This window comes from Leptinotarsa decemlineata, unplaced genomic scaffold (assembly GCF_025532065.1).
Source record: "Leptinotarsa decemlineata unplaced genomic scaffold, Ldec_3_MD MMD2_tig00026330_RagTag_RagTag, whole genome shotgun sequence".
NCBI classification, from domain to species: domain Eukaryota; kingdom Metazoa; phylum Arthropoda; class Insecta; order Coleoptera; family Chrysomelidae; genus Leptinotarsa; species Leptinotarsa decemlineata.
Genome location: NW_027412690.1, coordinates 4,306,180 through 4,329,185, shown reverse-complemented (window position 1 = coordinate 4,329,185; position 23,006 = coordinate 4,306,180). Strand labels below are relative to the sequence as shown.

Below are 23,006 nucleotides of genomic sequence, written 5' to 3'. Positions count from 1 at the left end.
ACTGGCCTGAACGAATTGTTCTTAGATAATTTGATTCATAGCCAGCCTTCAAACCAATGACTATATGTGAAAGTTGATATTCATTGATTCATTTTCAAACTCAGGTACACATTTAACATCGATTGGCTAGGTAAAACTCAGGTACTCATAATTCAGGTACTTCAAATTGTGAAAACATATATAAAGCATTGAATATGTAGATTTCAGTTAGTGAAGGCACGCCTGAAGAAACCTATGTATAGCGAAACACGTGTTATTGTAAAATTGTTTGGTGAAAATTGAAATAAAATGTTTCTTCAATAATTCAAAGAACCCTCGATCTGTTTCGCCAACAACAAAATATCTATGTATGAATTTTCCGAAAGCTTCTGTATATCATCAAACGCCAGATTATCCCAAAAACGGAATTGAATGATTTCCACCCTGACTGAGACGATAAACGTGCCTAACATTCAATGCCTTAAATGACAGTAAATAGCACTTTATCTTCATTCACTGGGAGAGGATTGAAACCACTTCTATGTCAACGCCAGACTCTTGAAAGGAAGGAGTTTTTCAGACAGATTAATGATGATGTGTCGCAAGCTTTGTGAATGGAAGTGGTGCAGATTAATTTTTGAGGCAAAGTTAGTGATAATCATCACTTGTAATGATATAAGTAGCATACTGAAAATCAATTCAAATATATGATTTCAGCACAGTCGATGAGTTTATTCATTGAAAATGAGATAATAATACTTTGTTATTTCCACAATCTCAACGTTTACATTTGAATCGTGAGATTCAAAACATCAATGAAACAATTTTCCACGTATTTGTAAAAATAATGAAATAAATATATTGAAGATACACACACACATACAGATAGAATGAACTGGTCACAAATGAAACCTACCATAACATTATCACTCAAAATAGGTATAATTACTCGAAATATATTTTTGTTATTCTTCCCAACACCAAACCACTATATTAACGGTTTGGTGTTTGGAACTAACAGTTAGTTTGATCTTTCTCTTGAAGATGATCACTTGGTGATCGAAACATGTGTCTAGGTGTTGAAATAACGGTTTGCTATTGGTAAAAAATTCCAGTAGTATTCTTTCAATGGAAATAAATGATGTTTCCTGGGTCTCTAACCTTCCACAATTTGGAAAATAAGTAAAGATGGAAACATAATCCGCAACAGAGTAATAAATATTAAACTGAAAACATTTGAGGAGTTCAATTGTTAAGTAACTTGTCGTACTTACTGAATTTTGAAAACGGACTAATTTCCGGAACGCAAACTGTTCCTGAAATGCCGAGTATTAAAAATTCAAGTGTTCCACTGTTTGAGTTCATTCATAATCAATATTTATAAGCACAAAATACTGACTGATTGTTCTTTTCAACGATTTATATCACATACATAGGCGGACCCAGCCTGTTTAAAAGAGGAGGGGGCTGACCAAAGGATAACACTATCAATGGCAAATAAAAATATTGTTTTAAATTTCCTTACTTCCATGCGTGAATTAGGCCATACACCCAAATATTTTTATTGAAATGTATGTAATAACTGATAGTTTTATATTTCTGATTGTTCACACATACATGCCATGAAGGTTAAGCTTGTAAGTGAAATTATTATGATGTACATGGACACACATTTATTTTGTATGACCATAATATGACTATAATCTGACCAACAAAGATTACAATAGAGTAAATAATGGAGACACTGATATAAATGAATATTATATCGGAAATAATGAGACTATGTTTCATAATAGTTTCAAGCAGCTCATAGTTTTCACGGAATATCTACTTCAGATAACGAAGTATAATTGTCCTTTCTTTCATCTGGCGAATTCATCGACAATCTTGTTTGGATCGATTTCATTTGCTATTTCTCGATGAACATTCATGAGTGCTAACGACACCAGACGGTCTTCATTTATGGTTGTTCTCATTCAATCCTTCGGACTCCTGAGGGAGAAAAAATACCCCTCTGCTGTGGCGGAGCTCACTGAAAGAAAGACATTTGATGTGGAAGGATAAAGTTCATTGTCACTGATAAAAAAGCCTTTGTGGATGATTTGGGATATCATTGCCTACCCCTTGCTGTTATTTCCATTTGGTTTTCCAAATAGCAATTTCGTTCAACAATACAGTAAGGCTTATCTGTGCCGCGATGTTGAGTGCAAAGTTGAACATTGAAGAGATGAGACTAGATCATTCTTCAAGTTCGTGAGCTGATACAGAATGACGGTATCAGGAGAAAGCCTATCCCGAATGTCTTGCAATACATTACCTATTGAAGGGTTATAGACTGTAATCTGTGATGTCGGTCGGGTTGCTCCAATTCTTCTGTGGATCTAGGCAGTGTAATTTCTGTCTTAAGTCCCTGTACCACTTCAAATACACTGTAGAAATGGTCCTCGGGCTCATTTCTTTTGACCAAAATATTAGCGTAGACTAACTCTTCAGCTTCTTTCCCATCAAACTCTTTCTTTTGTAATATAATGCCTACCGGAAAAGTCGCTGCCAATACATCTGCAAGAGACGCTAGTGTCACGACAAAAGCAGTATTGTTAATGCTGATTTGCTCTAAAGTTCAATGTATTTCAGGTAAAACAGAACAGAAAAACACTGTCATGTCTTTCTAACCATCTTGTGATGCAAAGTCCAATAAGTTGCCGCTCTGCCTTCCCTTTCAAAACACAGTTTCTCTTGGGACTAGCTGTAAAAACGTTATTACAGTCTTTATGACGTCAAATGTGCTCCTTACCTCTTGCATCTTCGAAGCTTTGGTTAGTGAGAGACTCAAGCACAGGCAATGGAATGCGTTAGTAGCACTGCGCTTTATGGTGCCAACGGCTCCTATCACTTTTGCTACTATGCTATAGCAGCCGTCGGTACTTATTCCTATATAATCCTCAACATCGAAAGCTTTTTTTACACGCTTTATATCAGTTTCACCTGTATGTATGTATGTTTGTTTGTTTGTAACTCTCAAGCTCGGGATCTGTATTTGACAGAATTGCCGACATTATTGCTTGATCCATTCGCGAGCAGATGGCGCTGTAGAAAAATATCAATGGTCATTTTTCTAAACAATATACGGCTGATTGATTTCAAAGTTTAGATAAAAAAAATATAGTTTAAAAAGACTACAAAACACGCTTTTATAGCATACGAAACTGAAAAATGAAAAATTAATACAATTTAAAAAACTAAAAAGCACGTTGATATACTATCCATTTTTCAATTCCTCAGAAATATTTTCTTTTCAATCTCGTTTTTCCACACAACTCACGATGTACCAACTCATTTCACGAAAAGAGTATACAGGGCGTTTCAACGAAAACTTGACCTCCCCTGCAAGTCAGAAACTAACGTGTAATCGAAAACTTCAATGAACACGTCAATTTTTATTTTTTGGGGACCAATTCTGATATGGAAATCATACCTGCGGTCAGCAGGGGAGTAATGATATGGCAGGGGGGTCGAGTGATACATAATTTCAAAGGTCTTTTGTCACTCTATTACTTATGTTTTTTTTTTCGAAATTGTTTCATTCGTTATTGAGAAATTGAATGATGAATGTTTCATTTACGAAGAAACAGAAAATTCGCTGTCGCTTATTTTATTGTGGAAATCAATATACAATAATACAGTCTACTTTCGAAAACGTTCCTTACATTATTGAAGATGTTCGGAGTCAGAAATCGGCATTCCCGAACAATTCTCTTTCGCAGGCCTTCTAGATTTGATTTTATTAATAGTAAACGTTTTGAAATGGATGACACTGTTAGTTTTTTTTTGCACTGGTAGTTTTTCTTGAATCTAGTTGTCGCAAAACAAAAAGGAGATAGTTGGCCACTGTCACTTCTTCACGAATTATAATCAGTCATTCTTGTTCACTGCTTTCCAACATGGTTTACTCTACTGAAGAAAGAATAGAAATTGTTGCAACCTATTATCGAAATAATGAATGTGTTAAAGCTGCTTCAAGATTTTATAATACGAATCATCCAGACCACAACGTGAGCCATCAATACGTTTAACAGTTAATGGATAAGTTTCGAACTTCAGGTTCTGTTCACAACTGAAAACATGAAGTATTTCGTCCCGTCAGAAATGACGAAGATAAAGTTGCAGTTTAAGGACATGTATAAATGGATAATCGACAATCTATCAGACAAGTAGCTAAAGCGTCTGGTGTTTCAGCTACTAGTGTTATTCGGATTTTGAAAGCCTACAAATTCCATCCTTTCAAAATGAGGCTAGTTCGGGAATTGAACGAAGATGATCCTGATCGTCGACTTCAGTTTTGTGAGACGTTCAGCGAGAAATTGACCAATAACCCGAACCTATTATACAATACATGCTTTTCAGACGAAAGTTCTTCCTTCCATGTTGAATGGTGAAGTGAATAGACATAATTGTCGTTACTGGAGCGATGTGAATCCTCGTTTGTTGATGTGAACACATTCACAAACTCCACAAAAATTAAATGTCTGGGCCGGCATTCTTGGTAATCATATTGTTGGACCATTCTTCATTGATGGTCATCTCAATGGAGACACATACTTAAATCTATTACAAGACTATGTAGATCCTATGATTACACAAACTTTAGAAAATGATGACAATTTAGTAAAAAATTAAATAACATTCCAGTAGTTTGGTGTACTGGTGAGACAGTTTTTGAATGGCCAGCTAGATCATCTGATCTCACACCGATGGACTTCTTTCTGTGGGGACACCTGAAGTCGAAATGTACTCTACTAAGCCAACAAATCTAAATGATCTGCGACAGAGAATTGTCCATGAATGCCGATTGCTAACTCCGGACATCTTGAATAATGTACGGAACATTTTCGAGAGTAGACTATATTATTTTGTATGAAATCAGGTGGAGGTCATTTTGAACAATTTATCCGTTGATTCTGTTTCCATTTATATTATTTGTTGTTGATTTTCTCATTAATATGAACGACAGCGGATTTTTTGTTTCAACACGTTCAACATTTAATTTTTCAATATCGAATGAACCAATTTTGAAAAAATTACAGAGGTTATAGAGAGACAAAAGACCTTTCAAATGATGTATCATTCGACTTCTCATGCTATTGAAAAAGATAGGGGGGTAGTTGTTGACCGCAGGGGCGGAGTTTCGGGTATGATTTCCATATCATAATTAGTTCTCCTAGAAATAAAAATTGACGTTTCCGTTGGAATTTTCGATTACACGTCCGTTTTTCACTTACAGGGGAGGTTGAATTATTGGTTGGAACATACTATATGTATCAAATTGTTCAGTTCAACATTCTGGTGTATTTTTCGAAAAATGGTGTACTTCAACATTATAATAATAATAATATCGTATTTATTATCTTCCAATACATTTTTCAAGCAAATAATTCAGGTAAAATTTGATTGTTATATGGAGACAAAAGGCGAAGTTCAATTTGCATGATGACAAGTCATCATTCGATTTCTCTTTCCCCTCAGAAATGTCGTATAGTACGCAAAGGAATAAACAAAAAAGAAAAAAATTATCTTAAAATACTATGACTATTCGTAGATTTTTAATAGGTAGTTTTAATGGGTCGTTAATGGTTTCAAGATAATAGGAATCGTTTGAAAATGGTATTAAAACGGTTGAAGTCATCTCGTTTCGTGGACTCAGAAATGTCATTATAAATTGCACAGATCTAGTAGCTGATATGATGTGTATGTTCTTGAAAGTTTCTTCAAACACTATGATTTCTGTAACTAACACTCGATCCAGTATAAAGTACACTTTACTAACAAAAACCTGATGAATACGACACTTTGCTAATACTTCGGTGTGGAATTCAGTGGGGGTAAACTCTGAGAACTTGTTCATTGAAATTTCAGTTTAGTGTGTACTAAATCTTACAGCACACTGCAAATCGATCCTAGCTCAGCATATTGTTTCGACAAAAAATCTTTATTGCCGTTGCTTGAATTCAAATGAACTGACTATTACCAAAAACTTTAACAGACCCTATCTCGAAATAAATATTTTTGCTGCGACATTTTCCGTGCGAAGGAAATATAAATCATATCCTGCTGCTTCGATTACGATATCTAATCGATTTTTGCTATTTTCCGCTCCAACAGATGCTCGATCAACGTCTTTGAGCTGGGCAAAAGAAAATAAATCAATTTCACACTGATGTAGATGATACAACCTAGAGAAGATTCGATTCAGTCACCTGAACTAGAAAACCTTTAAGATGTATTCATGCGAAAGAGATGTATTCAAGTTAGTTTCATATCAAAAGTGAAACTTGAAAGGATATATTTAAGTGAGATTATCAATGTTTGATATACTCACTCATGTAAAATTAGAATATGAAAGTCGTTAGATAGATTTTAAATGCATCTGAATTTTTTAATTTATTGTGATGGACAAGAAACGTGAGACTTCATAAAAAGAGTTCTTTAAGCTCTCGAAAAAATACATGGCAAACTAGGTAAAGTGAAGATTTGGACTTTTTTGGCGTTGGATTTTCATTCAGATCATATTAAAAGTGAAACAATTTATATTGAATCGAAAAAAATGGTTTCGAATGAGTTTTCTTTTCAACCATCTGGATTTTTTGAGAGTTCGATTTAAATTTGATTATACCATACAATTTGAAACAATCCCAACTTATATCGGGTGAGTGAAATTCGGATAATTGTTTGGAGCTCTATAAAACGGTTATAGGAGAAGAGTTATGATCATTATGATATTTGAAATCTAAGCAAGCTCAGATAAAAAAAACGTACTACATGGGCTGAAAGGTCTCGGGCCCAACACATAGATGGCGCTAATTTTATTGCATTCACCACTTCTTCAGTTGGTACCAACCTTCAAAGGAAAGCTGTTGGAATTTCATGATATTCTACTCATGAGTTTGTGGGTTATTGTGCTGAGATGACATTACTTTTGCTATTTTTGAAACAATGGATCAAAAACAATTCCGTGTTTTAATTTACAGTGCTTCATGATGGGAAAAAATACCGTTGTTTTTTTGACTTCAAACGTGGTCGTAGAGACACCGATTATGCAGAACGCAGTGGACGTCCAAATTAGACAGTAACAACACAAGAAAATATGAAAAAATCCACAAAATCGTTTTGATGATTCTAAGAAGTGTTTGGCCATGTTTGAATATAACAAATCGAAATTTTTGCGTCGATATGTGACTATGGATGGAACAAGGATCCACTACTTCACTCCGGAATTAAAACGATCGTCATCTGAGTGGAGACCAACTGGTAAACTCCGTCCAAAACACAACAATCGACTGGAAAGGTTATGGCCACGGTATTTTGGGATGTGTGCGAAGTAATAGAGCTATAGGAGTTTTGAGCCAAAATCCCATGTATTTTCTTATGGAGCTTCATTCTGGTGTTTTTTGGACCTCCATTCGGAACCTTGTGGAACACCTAACTCGAGGTAGGTGAGACGTAGTCATCCCCTCTTCTCCACTTTTCGTCACTACCCAGTCGACCAATCAGAAGCTACCGCGCATACAGCGGGAAATTTGCAATCGCGATAATATTGAATGTGTGCTAATCATACAATCGATATACTATTGAAAAAATGGTGTTGGTCAAAAATCACCCATTATCCATATTTTCAATATTATCCCGATTGTATGACCAGCACACATTCAATATTATCGCGATTGTGAATTTCCCGCTGTATGTGCGGTAGCTTTTGATTGGTCGACTGGGTAATGACGAAAAGTAGAGGAGAGGGGACGACTACGTCTCACCTACCTCGAGTTGGGTGTTCCACAAGGTTCCGATCGGAGGTCCAAAAAACGCCAGAATGAAGCTCCGTATGAAAATACATGGGATTTTGGCTCGAAACACCTCTAGCTCTATTACTGCGTGATGTAATATTCATCAACTATCTTGAGACGGGAAATAGGTACCATCATCTTTGAATATTATATACCCTTATTGGAGTATTTGAAAGCCGAAATTGCAAATTGCCGAAATTGTTTCAGCAAGACACTACACCGTGTCATAATTGCGAGTCCTCTTTTCGGTCTTCATTTGGCCATTGTTTCCTCACCAAATTTCTCCACTTCCTGTTGTTGGTATTCTCTATATCTTGGCGGATCTTCAAGCACATGCTTTTATTTTGGCAAAGATTGGTCTATGATCCGCTTCATAGGCCTCTCTTCTTATTTTACATATGATGGAATTGGCCGATACTTGAAGAAAATCCATAACTAACGTATTCAAAAAACTACTTCAACGTGAGATTTTTACTAAATGTTTAGTGTACTTTGAATAAGTTTCTTCTCTTCAAATCGTTTCGTACCTTTCTGCATCAGAGTTGACGTCTTCCAACGGTGGTAACCAATTTGAGACCTCGTCAGTGCTCGGAAGGCGCGTTTCAATATTCGTTTGGCTCTTTCCCCCAGGACTGGCGATTTCAGCTGAGAACCTTTGGGGATGATGTTGTTTTATCTCGCTCTGCACAAGAAACTGAGATGATTTTCATCATTGGTAAGCTTGACCGTAGTCTTCTCATATTCTCGGAATACGTCGCTGGACCGGGCCCATACAGTGTGTTCAACGTCGTGAAGTAACTAGGTTTGAAATCTTTCTGAATTCATTTTTAATTTTTTTACTCACTTCTATTTTAATTCTCCATTCCTTTTTACTCTGTGCTCAATATAATTGATATTTCAACTATTCATTCTGATTTCATTCGTTTTTTCATATATTTCGAATCATATTAGACAATGGAAGTCACCATGAAACACTGTTAACCACCTACTAACAAAGGTATATGGGATGTTTCTTTTCCGCATTTGGGGCTTTGCTCATGCGATGGAACTGTTACTAGTTCACAAATATCTTTCTTAGACGGAGTTTTTTCATATACAGTCGAAATATTCCTCAAGTATTCGACCTGTATCTTTAAGATCCACCCTTTATGAACGGAATACGGATTCTACAGAATACATGACTCCGAAACTTTATCGACTATGGAATTGCCCCTCTTGTCTTCAATAACATCTAGTATTCAGAGAGGCAACGGGTTTGAATTTGTAATTCATAAGTTTTATTAAATATGGAAATGGCGCCTTTGGCATCAAAGTTCCCGTGTTAAAAATCATATCGAATCTCGGGAGCCTACGCTGTCAAGGCAAAATATAAAATATGACTATCGACTCGAGTAATTCCACGGAATTACGGGGAATTGGATTCGAACTGACGTTTATATAGTAGAAAAATATTCAAATATAATCGAACGAATGGGAACATATATTCGAGATCGAACGTTGTTGGTATTTTTTTTTAATTTTTCATTCCACATGAAATGGAAATTCTCAATCCGGTCCAACAGTATAAAAAAGAGAATCACTCGTGAAATTTTTGTAGAAGGGATTCATTTTGTAATGAAAGCTATTTCCTGTTATGGCACAAGGACTTTGTAGAAACATAGTGTTTGGAAAAACTGTTATTTTGGTGTTTTACAAAGAAAAACAAACAAATCATCGAACATCAATGAAGGAAACAAATATTTTATACATGAGAAGATGGTTCGAATAAAATATTACATATATTATTATTTATTTATTCATTTGTTTATTTATTCATTCATTTATACACTGTTCTAAATGACCTAATCTCAGAGATGGAACAGTAAAAAATGTCGAGCTGACAATTTGCAGAATTGCATTTGACACACATGTTATGCAGAGGTGAACGTTTCAGAATATTTGGACGTGGTGTTGGCAGATAAAAAGGATTAACCACTCTAGAGGTTGGTCTAGGTACATTGAAATTCAGTTTTTGCAGAATATGTGAGTCAATAATCGAATTATCAAATCAGTTAAAAAAGAAAAATTGTGGAGTGACAATCACGACGGCAACTCAAGAGCTATTCCTAGCATGTCTAGCTAACAATGCATCATGGTGAAATCTATAGGAGAGAAGTTTTAGAAAACGACGTTGTACTGATTCAACTTTCTCTATATACAACTAATGAGATGGATTCCGGATTATGAATGAATATTCTAATTTTGATCTGAAAAAGCATAGTTAAAGGTTTAAGACAGAATGTCTTCAATGTGTCGTACGAAGGAACGTTTTGTGTCGGAGGTAATACCTAGATCGGTGAATGTGAGAAGCCATTGAAGTGGAATATCGTTTATTGACTATTGATATGAAAATGGACGATTTTTTATTGTGTACGTCATTACATTACATACACTCGCGTTCAAAAGAAGATTATTGCAAAAACACTATTGCTCAACACGTTTCAGATTGAGGGAGAGTTGAAGACAGTCCTCGATGCCATTGATCTAACAATATAATTTCAGGTCATCCGCGTATATCAAACAGTTGATGTCAATGATCTCGTTTATGAATGCGTCAAAGATGAGTGGACCTAGGTGGCTTCCTTGTGGAATACCCGAGGGAGCTGCATATTCCATGGACTTGAAGCCATTGAATATAACATACTGACACCTGTCAGTGAAGTATGATATGAAAAGTTAGATCAGAGTTATAGAAAAGCCGTACCTACCTGTACATTTTCGATAACAGTAATCCGTGATCAAGTCTGTCAAACGCCTTAGAGAAGTCCGTATATATAACATCAGTTTGGGATCTTCTGTCAATGGTTTCAGAGATATATTGGTTAACATTGAAAAGGTTGGTGATTGTCGAGCGACCTTTCATAAAACCATGTTGAAGTGGTGTAATTTGAGTGCTCGAATGAGGATATGACCTGCTATAGATGAAAAAGACAAACGTTCTATTCTTCAAGTGTACTATTATAGAAATTATGCTGTGAAATGATGCAATGTATAAACATAGATGGAGACCTCAGATTTGAAGAAACATAAGTAATTTGAATAGAAAACTTTCCTCGGTTTGTTATGCCCTTCGACAAATCTCAAGCATCCAAGCTATTTGTTCAACTAGGCAGCCGCTAGCATTTCATGAAACTAGCCAAACTAGCTAAATCTGTTTTTTTTTTGCCGTGTGAAACATATTATTATTTCTACGATTGTTGGTACAGTGTATATGAAAAATCGAGCCAAAACGAATCAACGAGCCAGTGGAATGAGCAATAATACTATATCAAACCATTTTTACTTGCTGTCGTCCAATCCGTGCTATGAATCACACGTTGAAAGGTAAGATCTCGTTAGTCCTTAGCTCGCACAAGTTTCAATATTTACAGTTGTCGTTCGTAGTGGAGCTGGTTAACGGAAAAACAGATTTAAAACATATCATTTCGTCTACTTACAATTTTGTTATATCCGGTATATTTTTTTGTTTGAAGGTGGTTGAGAATGTTTTGAGGTGCATTTCATTAGTTCGGACTTCCATTGTCTAACATGATATTTTTTTTGGTACCTTGGGAGCTGTCTGACTTGTCCATTTAGTCTTTAGTCCAACTCTCCAGAAAACACTGCAGCCTCTTGGGCTTATTGCGTTTATTCTCCCATCTTCTCATGACACCCATTAAATCAGTCTCGTTCCCTGTACTAGTTTATACAGGTTCCGTGTTGGATGTTCGTCTTATTCTTCTGGACGTGATATTGTACGTCCATATATTGCCTGCCTCCTGTGATTCAGTGCCTCACATTCGCATAAGATGTATAGAGCTGTTTCTATCCCTTCGTTGCATAACCTGCAGCTGAGGTCTCCGTTGTACAGCCCCATTTTATTCAGGTGTCCTCTAAGCGGACAATGACCGATTAGTAACACTGTAATTATTTTGAGCCGATCCCTACTATATTGAAGTAGTTCTTCGGTTCTTTTCTCGGACGGTTCCCTAATGAAGGTCCTACTGTGTTTGTTGCCAGGTACTTTTGTCCGGTACTATGTGTGCTTCTTATTGGTCCATGTCCTAATCTGCTTTCTTACTAATAATTTTGGTACCCCCAGAGCTGGTTCAGAACCTATATATGAAATTGATGATCCGCGTCTAGCGCATTCATCAGCTTTACCATTGCCTGTGATTCCTAAATGTTTTGGTACCCAGTACAAAGTTAATTTGTTCGTGTTTGCAAGATCATTCAGTTCTTCATGGCAATATGATATGAATTGATTTGAAATCCCTGAAAGAATCTGTAAAAAATAAAAAGATTATCTGAAAAAATAACAATTATATTAAGCAAAAAAAAGCTGAAATTACAATGAAATAAATTACAAGCAGACAACCAAAAAATGAAAAATAAAAAATTGAACTGCTAACACGAGATGAAAAATAAAAAATTAGTAACAAGAAATTTCAAACCAAGTTACTACACGACGTTTCGATTGTTAGTATCCACAATCATCTTCAAGTGACAACTGGTTGTTCGAGTGCTTTCATCTATACCCTCTTCCCTCTCTCCGCCTCATCGGTTTTAGCGTAAGCTGACCGTTTGGCTGGAGTTGGTCGTGTTCCACTTGATTAGAGGTTTCCATATGTTGCGTATCTCTATGCTAGCTTGGCTGAATGCGTTGTTAGACAACATATATGCGGCTTCTTTGAATTTTCTCCTAAACCAGTGTTCCTCCTTGTGGATATTTTGTGTAATGTTCTTTGTTTTGATTCTATTATTAATGGTAGATTTGGAATTATAATAAAATTTTGAATTTTATCCTTTTTAATAATTTTATTTCCCACAAAAATATAATTAGTTTCTAGTTAATATAAAAAGATTAATTTTTTCTTTTGGTGAGTTATTTTTCAACGTCTAGGCATTGAAAAATGAGTTTTTTGAAAATAACTTCAATATCTAGGCATGTCACTAACATTGGTGAAAATAAAATCCATATTATTCCATGATTAATTCGCACTTGAGGAAATTTTATTGCTGTCAGATACTTGGTACTGGTCAAACGCCAGAATTGAAATATTGAATGTACACTAATCAGAAAACAGTGCATTTTTCAGAGAAAACTAATGAAAATGTTTTTTGAAGTGTTTAAAAAACCTAATTCCTATTTTTTTGAAAAGTCTCTACCAACAAGTCTTTACCAATATGTTTCGAAAGTTCGACTGTTTGAAGGCTCAGTTTTGAAAAAATTGGAGCCGTTTTATAATTTTGCAAAACGTTACATTTCATTCAAAATAACATAAAAACTATTGCTTATACGCAATGTATAGTTATAATATGTATTTATCAATGCTTTAGTTAAAAGGTATTTTTTAAAAAACAATATTTGCTCTTTCCATTTCAAGATTTTTTTAGTAAGCACTTTGAATCGCCTAAAATTTTAGGGCTTATCAAAGAGGAAGATTAAAACAGTTTTAATCTTCCTCTTTGAAGATGATCACTTGGTGATCGAAACACGTGTCGAGGTGTTAAAAATAACGATTTGGTGTTGGGAAAAAACTCCAGTAATATTCAAATCTTGAGTCGCTCTGTCTCCTTCGTGGAAAGTTATTGTTAATTCCATCATCAAATTTCAGAATCACTGATTATAATGCCTGTCTTCATCCTACCAAGAATCTCCTCGATATTTCTCACGTTCCCCTTTGAACTTTCCACCTTGTAATTAATACCTGTAATAGCCGATACGGTCTAAGTACTCAATAGAAATTAACCATCCATAATTGAACATTAATTATGTTTGGACCTATTATGTCGCTGTTATACGGAAATCAATATCCGGATTTTAGGTAATGCGTTTGATAGCTGGTTTGTGATATTTCATGAACCTATGCTAAGTATGCCAGTAGATATTATTCGACGGTTAGAGGAACCACTTCAAATAAGCACTCGAGATTCCTATCAGTGAACTTCCATTATCTGTTATTAGCAACAATGGCGTGCCGGAAGCTGAGTCCGAGGATCGGCCATCATAACTGCCAGGATAACATTAAAAAAAATTAGAAGCCCTGTTCAAAAAATAAGGCGAGTTCTCATTTTTCCCATATATTTATTAATCCATCAATTTTCATTTTGTCCCCTCTCAGATATAATACATTGGTGCCAGCGTTTTTCTCAATCCTTTAAGCCAGTGGTTCCCAGGCGAACCACTACTGGGTCGCGGGAACAATTTCGGTGATTCGCAGAAACAGATTGAAAACACTAGAATGGTTTTTCCAATTTTGGATAAAGGCTAGGGAAGAGTATCCGGTTCTTCTGTATCTGTAGGGTTGGGAGGGGGAGTGTAGGCCCATAGCACTTAGGTCATTTTTGACCCATTTTACATCCTCCCGAGGAGTTGTCCTCCTAGGCTAGTTCCGCAGTTGTCGAAGTCATCAGGCCGTAGGTGTCAATGGGTCCTAGACTTCTTAGTCCAGCCGCTTCCTTGGCTAAAGAGTCGGCAATGCGTTTACCTTCACTCCTGTCGTGTCATTCAACCCACCGCAGGATAATGTTATTATCCAGTTCTTTCGAACACAGCCTTGAAAGAGCTGATGGGGTTTTCAACCACATATTTGTGTGAGAGGACATTTCCTACTTTGGTATATTTAAAAAATAAATACAGAAATAGGCTTTGTGTGGAAAGTGACCTGCGTTTAAAGCTTTCAACTTTCAACCCAGATATAGAATCTCTTGTAAATCGTAAGCACCAGCTCCACAAGTCACATTAATTAGATGAGTCTTATATTTTATCTTCAATTATATCATCTTTAACTATTTTTTGGGAGGTATATTCCTCAATAGTGAATTTTCATGATAATTACAATTAAAATATTATTAGTAATAATGATTATACTTAATATTATTTGATATGTGGGTCATGGAAAAAAATCCACAATGAAGGTGGGTCCCCAGGCAAAAAAGTTTGGGAAACGCTGGTATGTTCTTGTGGTTTCTCAGCAATTCGGATTGTATCTCCTCAATCGTCGCAAAACGCCCTCCCTTCATGGAATGTCTCAACTTTTTTTTATTGTGTTTTTTTGTGGAATATTTTTGGCATGGGGACACAAGTTGAAACCAGGGACTTGGTAAGCATATTGAAAGCACAATACTCTTCTACAATTTTTCTGCGATTGATATAATTCAGAAAATGATTTAAAATTTGAAAAAAATTAATTTTTTCAAGAAAGGAATTTGAAAATAAAAACAATTTCATAGAACTAATTATATTCATTTTCCCGTATAACATACATTTTTTCCGTAAAATGCGTAAAGAAGTTGAAAATGAAAACTTAAAATTTTGAAGAAACTCTTTTTTTGTTGAGAAGGAGAACAAAACATCTCATTACAGTTTTTCCGTTATTGCTAGAAGGTGAACATATCAAAAAAATCAATCGGATCTCATATGTTCATTTAGAAAAGACACATAAGAAAATCTAATACATTTTTTTCGTGAACTAAACATAGTCTGAGAATCATTTGCATATATTAGAAAACTAAGCAGATCAATTCAATATATTTTCAAATTTCAAAAGTGAGTTGAAATTACTATCCGGTCTACTACTATTATCTGGTTGGATTCCAATGATTGTTTTAAATAGTTTCAAAGTAGAGAACATTCTCAATTGGTGAGTGTTCGGTCATTGTATTTGAGATTGTTCTATTTCTGTATTTCCAAGCTCTCCAACCTCTGTGTAGTTCTTGTGTACTCTCTGAAGCAGTGGTTCCCAAACTATGGATCCCGGGACCAATTTGGGTGGGTCACGGAAACAGATTGAAAACACTTAATACTTTTGAATTGTTGTTCCTATTTTAAATAAAGGCTAGGATAGAGTATCCAGTTCTTTCGAGCACAGCCAAACGAGCTGATGGGGTTTTCAACCACATATTTGTGTGAGAGGGGTTTGTAAAAAATGAATATAGAAAAAGGCTTTGTGTGGAAAGTGACCGGTGTTTAAAGCTTTCAACTTTCAACCCAGATAAAGAGTCTCTTGTAAATTATAAACACCAGTTCCACAAGTCACATTAATTATATAAGTCTCGTTTTTAATTTTTTGTATTTGTTTAGTTTTAAAATTCTGAATTGAAAGTATTTTTTCGTACTTTTTTATCTTCAATTATATTCTCACCATTTTCTTTTAGAGTTGTATTCCCAAATAGTGAATTTTCACGATAATAATAAAAATAATATTAGTCGAGTGGGCTGAAGTCAGAAACAGAGGGGTTCATCATGGCTTGCCAGGATGGTGTCTTCAACACCTTAGTCTACCGCAGTCGCGTGATGGGTATAGCGGTTCCTGATAGAAGGTGACGGGCCTGCCGCGAGGCGCCCGAGACCCTAATGCACTTGCTATCAGCATGTCCAGCATATGCGGTCTCGGCCTATGTCCATCGACATAATTCGGCTTTTAGAGTGCTATATTACCATCTATGGCACTCTTACGATATTGACGAGACACCGGTGTTGCCCTACGCTCCGGGGGATATTGAATCTGTTGTGGGGAACGAGAAGTGCCGAATTTATTGGAACCATTCGTTCCCCAGCCTTGATGGAATGATGCCCTCGCTACTATCGAACCGCACTAAGGCAGAAATCTTAGCCGGACAGATGCAGAAGGCTGTCATTCTTGGCTCACTGCGCTGGGCAGATGTATCTCGGGCCCAATGATCGCGGCTTTGGGGGTAGGGCGTGACCAGCGCATACTTCGGTAAAAAAAGAATAATAAGTATACCTAATATTATTTAATATGTGAGTTGCGAAAAAAATTCCACAATGAAGGTGGGTCCCCAGGCAAAAAGTTTGGGAAACGCAGCTCTGAAGTATATTTTTATCATTGTTGTGAGAACAAGTAGTAATCGAATTGATTTATCTAAATGAGAGATCGTTGGTTTCACATTTTTCTACAACATTTCCAGTAGCACGACAGGAAAAGAGTCAATCCATGATGAATTATATTTGCATTATTATTGTTTTTTTTTGATGACTTATAGTCAGCGTTGAGTTTCACTAGTTCGGACTTCCATTGTCTAATATATAAAATGATTTGAAATCCCTGAAACAACTAAAAAAGAAAACTTTAAAATAAATAGCTGTAAATAACAATTATATTCAGCAAAAAACCTGAATTGAAATAACAGTGAAATAAAATGAAAAAATAAAACAATTGAACAAAAATTAAAACAAACGTCATAGTCAGCGAATTTTTGTTTTTTGGAAATATAATTTATTCTCTATGTACTCTTCTTAACAACTTTGAAGCTTCTGAAATCGCCTCATTCATTATATATTTTTTTGTTTCATAAAAAAAGCATCAAAAGTTTTTCCATTCCATATACAAGCCAAGAATTGGTTGGAGATCTCGTAGATCCACAGGAATATATTACCGATGAGAAATTTATATTCCAAAAAGGCTCTTTGAAGATTTTTCGGGAAGAAACCACAAGTGAAGATAGTCAGGAATAAAAAATGGCAGTTTTCATTCAGGACAAGTCACGAAAGCACAATTTCGTAAAAAAAGCCTCGTGTCAAAATCTCCCACAGATTAAATTAAATTTATTTTTATTTTTATTTTCATTGTAACTGATGGTAGAATTACTTACTTACTCTGATTTTTGAAAAGAAAAACTTTTTTAAGAAGAACATTTTGAAAATAATATCCAGAGAAGAAACTTGTTCGGACTCCTTTCTTCATTCTCTGAAAATCCGGTAATAAATGCACCCAATCAGTTTCCTTCATTCCATCAGTGTATGTAGTTATTCAAATTTTAGAATATCGGAGAATTCTTCGAAAAACTAAAAACGTTTTTTGTGTATTATCCAGAATCAAAATGTTGCCTGATTACAAATTTTAGAGAACACAAACCCGGAGAATATTTATTAAATTTTCCCAAAGTTTTCTCTTAATCAATCGAATAACTGATGGCCCCATCAGAGTTTCCATTGAAAACTTTCTGGTAACTCTCAAATAGACTGAATAAAGTCGTTTCTGATTTGTCTTTGGATCGTCCTGGAGAGCTGATACTTCGCTCTGGTACACTGGCGAATGAGAATAATCAAGTCATTCATGTCGCTGAAAGGTCCGTTGTAAACTGAAAAGCAGACCTACATCCAGTTCGTTTCCATTTCATTATTCGGGTTGCCTTTGTTGAAATGAAATTCTGTTTGTGAAAGGTCTCGTCAGAACTTTTATCATTCAATATTCAATTTATTCGTACCCGTCGCGTTTTATTTTGAAACAAAATTCGTTAGCCATTCGGGTATGAAATGTGTTATTTTTCATGTTTGGCTAATATTAGTCCGGGTAAATTGGGATATTTTTGGTGAAAAATTTTTAAATTAAAAAAAAAAAACTCAACGTTTGTCTATAGTACTCGAGGAGATTGTGATAAGTTGTTCAAACAAAACGCTATTCCGATATTCAAACCCATTCAGGGTCACAACTTTATTCACAACGTATACAGATTAGAGTAAAATTAAAACAAAATATGTGAACAAAGTGGTTTGGCGATAAGAGCAGAGCTCTTTTTTCGCAAGAAGTTTTAAAAAATATTTAAGTATACTAGCAAGCAAGTATATAAACAAGCAAGAGTCCAAACTGGGCGGGTCACTTTCAGAAGGGGTTTATTTCAGGGTGATTTCCGCAGTCCCCCTTCTCTTCGGCATCTCACTATTGCCATTATTCGCTGCGCTCAGAAATACTCGAGGGTATAACTGTGGCACCCCCGAAAACCGGAGGCATAAAGTTACCCATTTGTTTTATATCGATGAATTTAAACTTTAAGCCTCTGGAGAGAAGGATCTCCATCAGTCCTTGAGGGTGGTGGAAGAGTACACGCATGCTATCGGTATGAAATTCGGGATATACAAATGTGCAATGGTCCATCTCAAAAGAAGACGATGCGGGGACTACGGAACGGATGTGCAGCTCGTAGATGAAAGCATCCTACACCATCTGGATGCCGGAGAGACGTATACTTACCTAGGGGTGGAACAACGCCACTCACAAGAGGTTACAGCAGTGATGAACTCTCTCCACGGCAAGAATCAGCACAAACTTCGACAGATCTGGTCATCGGAACTGTCGGGGAAGAACAAAGTTGCTGCAACAAATACGCTTGCCGTTCTAATCCTACTCTACCCGTTTGGTGTAGTAAAGTGGAGTCGGGAGGAGCTGTATCAACTCGACGTAAAGACCCGAGAAGTAATGCATCTCTAATGGAGTTCATATCCCAAATCGCCCGTTCCACGGTTGTACTTCCCCCGACAACAGAGAGGCCGTGGACATTTGAGTTTGGAGTGTCTACATGACAGAATGGTACTGGATATAACCTGTAAAGTCGTCAGGAGTTCGGATCCCCTTCTCTGCATAGTCCGTGACCATGAGAGAGCAGGAAGTGGATTATTTCTCTCCAGGACAGCTACCCGAGCAGCTGATGAACTCGGTTTAGTTTTCGACACTGAACGAGGTGACCACAACTTTGTCACCGAGTTGGAACCCCTTCAGCAAAAAGCTCATATACAAGCTGCAGAAATCACCTCACTTCTGCGGAAACACAAGAATAAGCCAATGCATGGAGTCTTCTCCAATAACATTGGAGACTTTGGCTTATCAAAGCGTCTAACTTTTGCTTTCCTTAGGTCGAGTGAGCTGAACTCGGAAACTGAGGGGTTCATCATGGCTTGCCAGAATGGTGTCTTCAATACCTTAGTCTACCGCAGTCGCATGATAGGTATAGAGGTTCCTGACACAAGGTGCCCGAGGCGCCAAGGTGCCGCGAGGCGCCCGAGACCCTAATGCACTTGCTTTCAGCATGTCCAGCATATGCGGTCTCGGCCTACATCCATCGACATAACGCGGCCCTAAGAGTGCTATATTATTATCTGCGGCACTCTTACGATATTGACGAGACACCGGTGTTGCCCTACGCTCCGGGGGATATTGCATCCGTTGTGGGAAACGAGAATTTATTGAAACTATTCGTTCCCCACCCCAGGCTCATACAAGCTAATAAGCCCCATTTAGTCCTTCTCGACCACCAAAGCAAGACGTTATTTGTCGTGGAGACGAGACGAATATCGTCCCAAAAGAGGAGGAAAAACGGATAAAATATCGAGATTTTCTCTTCGAACTCCGCAGACTCTATCCATACCACCCTGTCAAGATGGTTGTTCTGATTATTTGAGTCCTTGGTGGAACGATGCCTTCTCTACTCTCGAATCTTAAAATCATATCGGCCTGCCGCACTAAAGCAGAAATCTTAGCCGGACAGATGCAGAAGGCTGTCATTCTTGTCTCACTGCACTTGCTCAGGGCACATGATTATCAGACCCAATGATCACTTGCCCCGCGGTGTGGGAAGTGGTCGTTGCTTGATAATGCTGGGGTGCCCTTTCGAATGTATCGGGGCTTCGGGAGATAGGAACTAACCAGCGCATACTTCGGTAAAAAAAAAGAATAAGCTGTATTGTCATAACTGTTAACCTTATTGTTGTTTATGCTGCTGGTATACAGTGGAGGTATCGTAATAGGTACCCAACTTGCCAGAAATGGATTCTTGACTTTCTGATTGACGTGAATTACTTTGAGAAGCGTAGCGAGCTAATAATGACCTCCATGATTGCGGTAGTGTATGTGAATTATCTCTTTTGTTAAGACAGTCGAGACGTTTTTCAATTTCGATGGCTTCACGAATTATCCTGCCCTGAATAGTTTTCTCCTTAATAATGGTTTTGATGTTCCTAATTGTGTGACGTGTTTCAAGATGATATTTGAAGAGGGATGAGGCTTGATCTGATATGCTAACAGCTAATCAATGTTCATAGGTTCTGTTGTAAATTTATTTATTGGTCTTTCGTATACTACCCGGTGCCCCATTACGTATCGTGTCCTTGGGTGTTTTTAAAAAAGTGGAGATTTGATTGTTAGCTGTGGCACTGTTCTAACATTATGCATTTACAGTATTCGACTCACTTCGTCAGTAACTCCATGGATGTAAGAGAGAAAAGCGTTTGGCTGGTCAGTCTGTTCATCAGACGGGATAGTCGTTTCGGCGAAGGGCGGCTTTGAGTTGGCATAGTTTCACAACAGGTCCAAGAAAGCCGCCCTTAGTAATCGGTTTTCTGGAGGGTGACTTCTTGATTTTATAAAGCATTAGTGTTATCTCTTCAAGAGACTTGAACCTTTGGCAGATCCGAGCATGAAATTCCAAAGCGTGTGTTTTGCGCCACAACTGCAATAGTTCACTATTTGATTCGAACCTTTACGTTTGTAGGCAGTAGAAAGGGTGGTAGGAGGTGAGTGGATATACTAGATCCTCACTGAAACTCGTAAGGGTTCATTATGACTCACATCTCAGTAAACACATCCAAACTAGTCTAGCTTCTCAACGAAACCAATCAGATTATTCGGTGAGTAATCTTTTAGGTCAGTTGAAAAGAGTGAAATTCTGGCAAACTCTGGAAATCTCATCAGGTCTGCAACGGGGCAGATACATGGCATGTGCTTTGCTGTTTCATCATCTTCCAAATTGGCTGGGCATCCACTTTCTTCAGACAGTCGAAGTCTCTACAAATGATTATTGAATGAAGTAGGCAGGTTGAACAACTTAGGTCATTCCTACTGTAGTCTCACAATTTTTTGGTACTATGCTTCCAAGGATGTGCCTAAAAATTTGCCAATATTACCTGCAATCTTTTTTGTAGCCTAAAGCGAGACCAATGACAGGAAGTGGTCTATATGGACAGGAGTCCAGACTATATACAATTTTTCAAGTTTTTCTATTTGAGAAGAGCCTTTTTTTGGTTGTTTACTATCCACTTGGACGGTGATCAGTGAGAGCCAAGTGAGAGCTGCTTGGCTGTCCAAGAATAGTTTTATGTATGATTTTGGTTCACTTGGAACATGGTCGCATAGGCGAATTGATATTTCCGTCTTGGTTTTGCACCAGAACCTGAGAGTTTTTTGATCCATCTCTAAACCAACAGCTGTCCAGTATTGCGGTCTTCGAGAAGATCCAACTCTCTTCATTTACGATGTGGGTGTATCTCTATGAAATATCACTTTCATTTCTTTCACAGTAACTACCCAGACATGACTTTTTTCTATATGATTACGTATACCAATCTTGGGCTAGCCTTGTTTGTATCTAAAAGTTATATAAATGATTGAATAAATCAATGAAAGGTAGTTTACTTGCAGTATTTTCCAAATACTTACCAATGGTTCGAAACGTACTCTGAGGCGAAACAAAAAAGAACTGAATATTTACAGGCCCCCTGGTTTTTCCCCACTCATTTCGCCGTACTCATCGGAAACTATTTTTCAGATTTGATTTTTTGAGCGTTAAGAAAGCAATGAAAACTGAAGACTGAAGTAAAACCGTACCGCAATACAAAATTTAATGTGAACATGTGAATATTTTATGATGAAATCCAGATGTGGAAAAAATGCACCAATCCACGCCAATGCAGATCCTTCGGAATCAACGAGGCCACCACCGAGGAATAAATTCTCCATTCAATCAAATTGAAGGTGAGTTATCTTTCACGGTTCTCTTTGAATCTTTCTCTAATAAACCCTCACGGAGACTTTTTCTCCTTTCTCAATCATGTCCTAATGATCTACTTTGAAGTATTCTGAACTGTGAATAATTCCCAGCAATCTGATAGAAACTGTTAAGAAAGTCTGGTGGACTGTTTTCAATAGTCTTGGAGCGTCTGAAGTTTTCAAATTAAAATGATCGTTTTTCACAAAGCTGAAGACTCGCAGAATTCAAACGCCAAGGCGTTTTTCCACGAATTTTCGGAAAAATCAAAGTAGTGCTTGTTGAAAACTCTCAGATATGTGAACATATTGAAGATAACCTCTAAGTGTTACAAAAATTAGGAAAAAAATCTGGAACGAAATTTTGCATGCGATTATACCTGTTTATCCATCCCGTTTCAACAACAAAATTCAATAGGTTCTTAAGAACGCTATTCACCAAGTTTTTTGGATATTGAGAAACTTTGAATAAATCAGCCGACAAATCAGGAAAATATGAGCAATGAGTCATCAACTGGATGTTTATTCCTTCAATTAATCAATTGATTGGTTTCATATGTGGGAGCTGGCACTATCATAATGAAGAAGACTGTTGCTTTTGTTTAATTTT

At 36.8% G+C, this 23,006-nt stretch overlaps 1 protein-coding gene across 6 annotated transcripts in view; it reads left to right on the top strand.

The window, feature by feature from the left end:
- rdgA (retinal degeneration A) overlaps window positions 1-23,006 on the top strand; it is a 381,505-nt gene that overhangs the window by 96,885 nt on the left and 261,614 nt on the right. For 5 of the 6 annotated variants that reach the window (XR_012467391.1, XM_074183066.1, XM_074183069.1 and 2 more), the window contains one exon: window positions 22,179-22,384. The exons of the other annotated variant lie outside the window; for it this stretch is intronic. The gene's annotated coding sequence lies outside the window, so the exon portion shown is untranslated. Of the gene's footprint in view, window positions 1-22,178; window positions 22,385-23,006 lie in introns of those variants that run through there. 6 annotated transcript variants of the gene reach the window in all.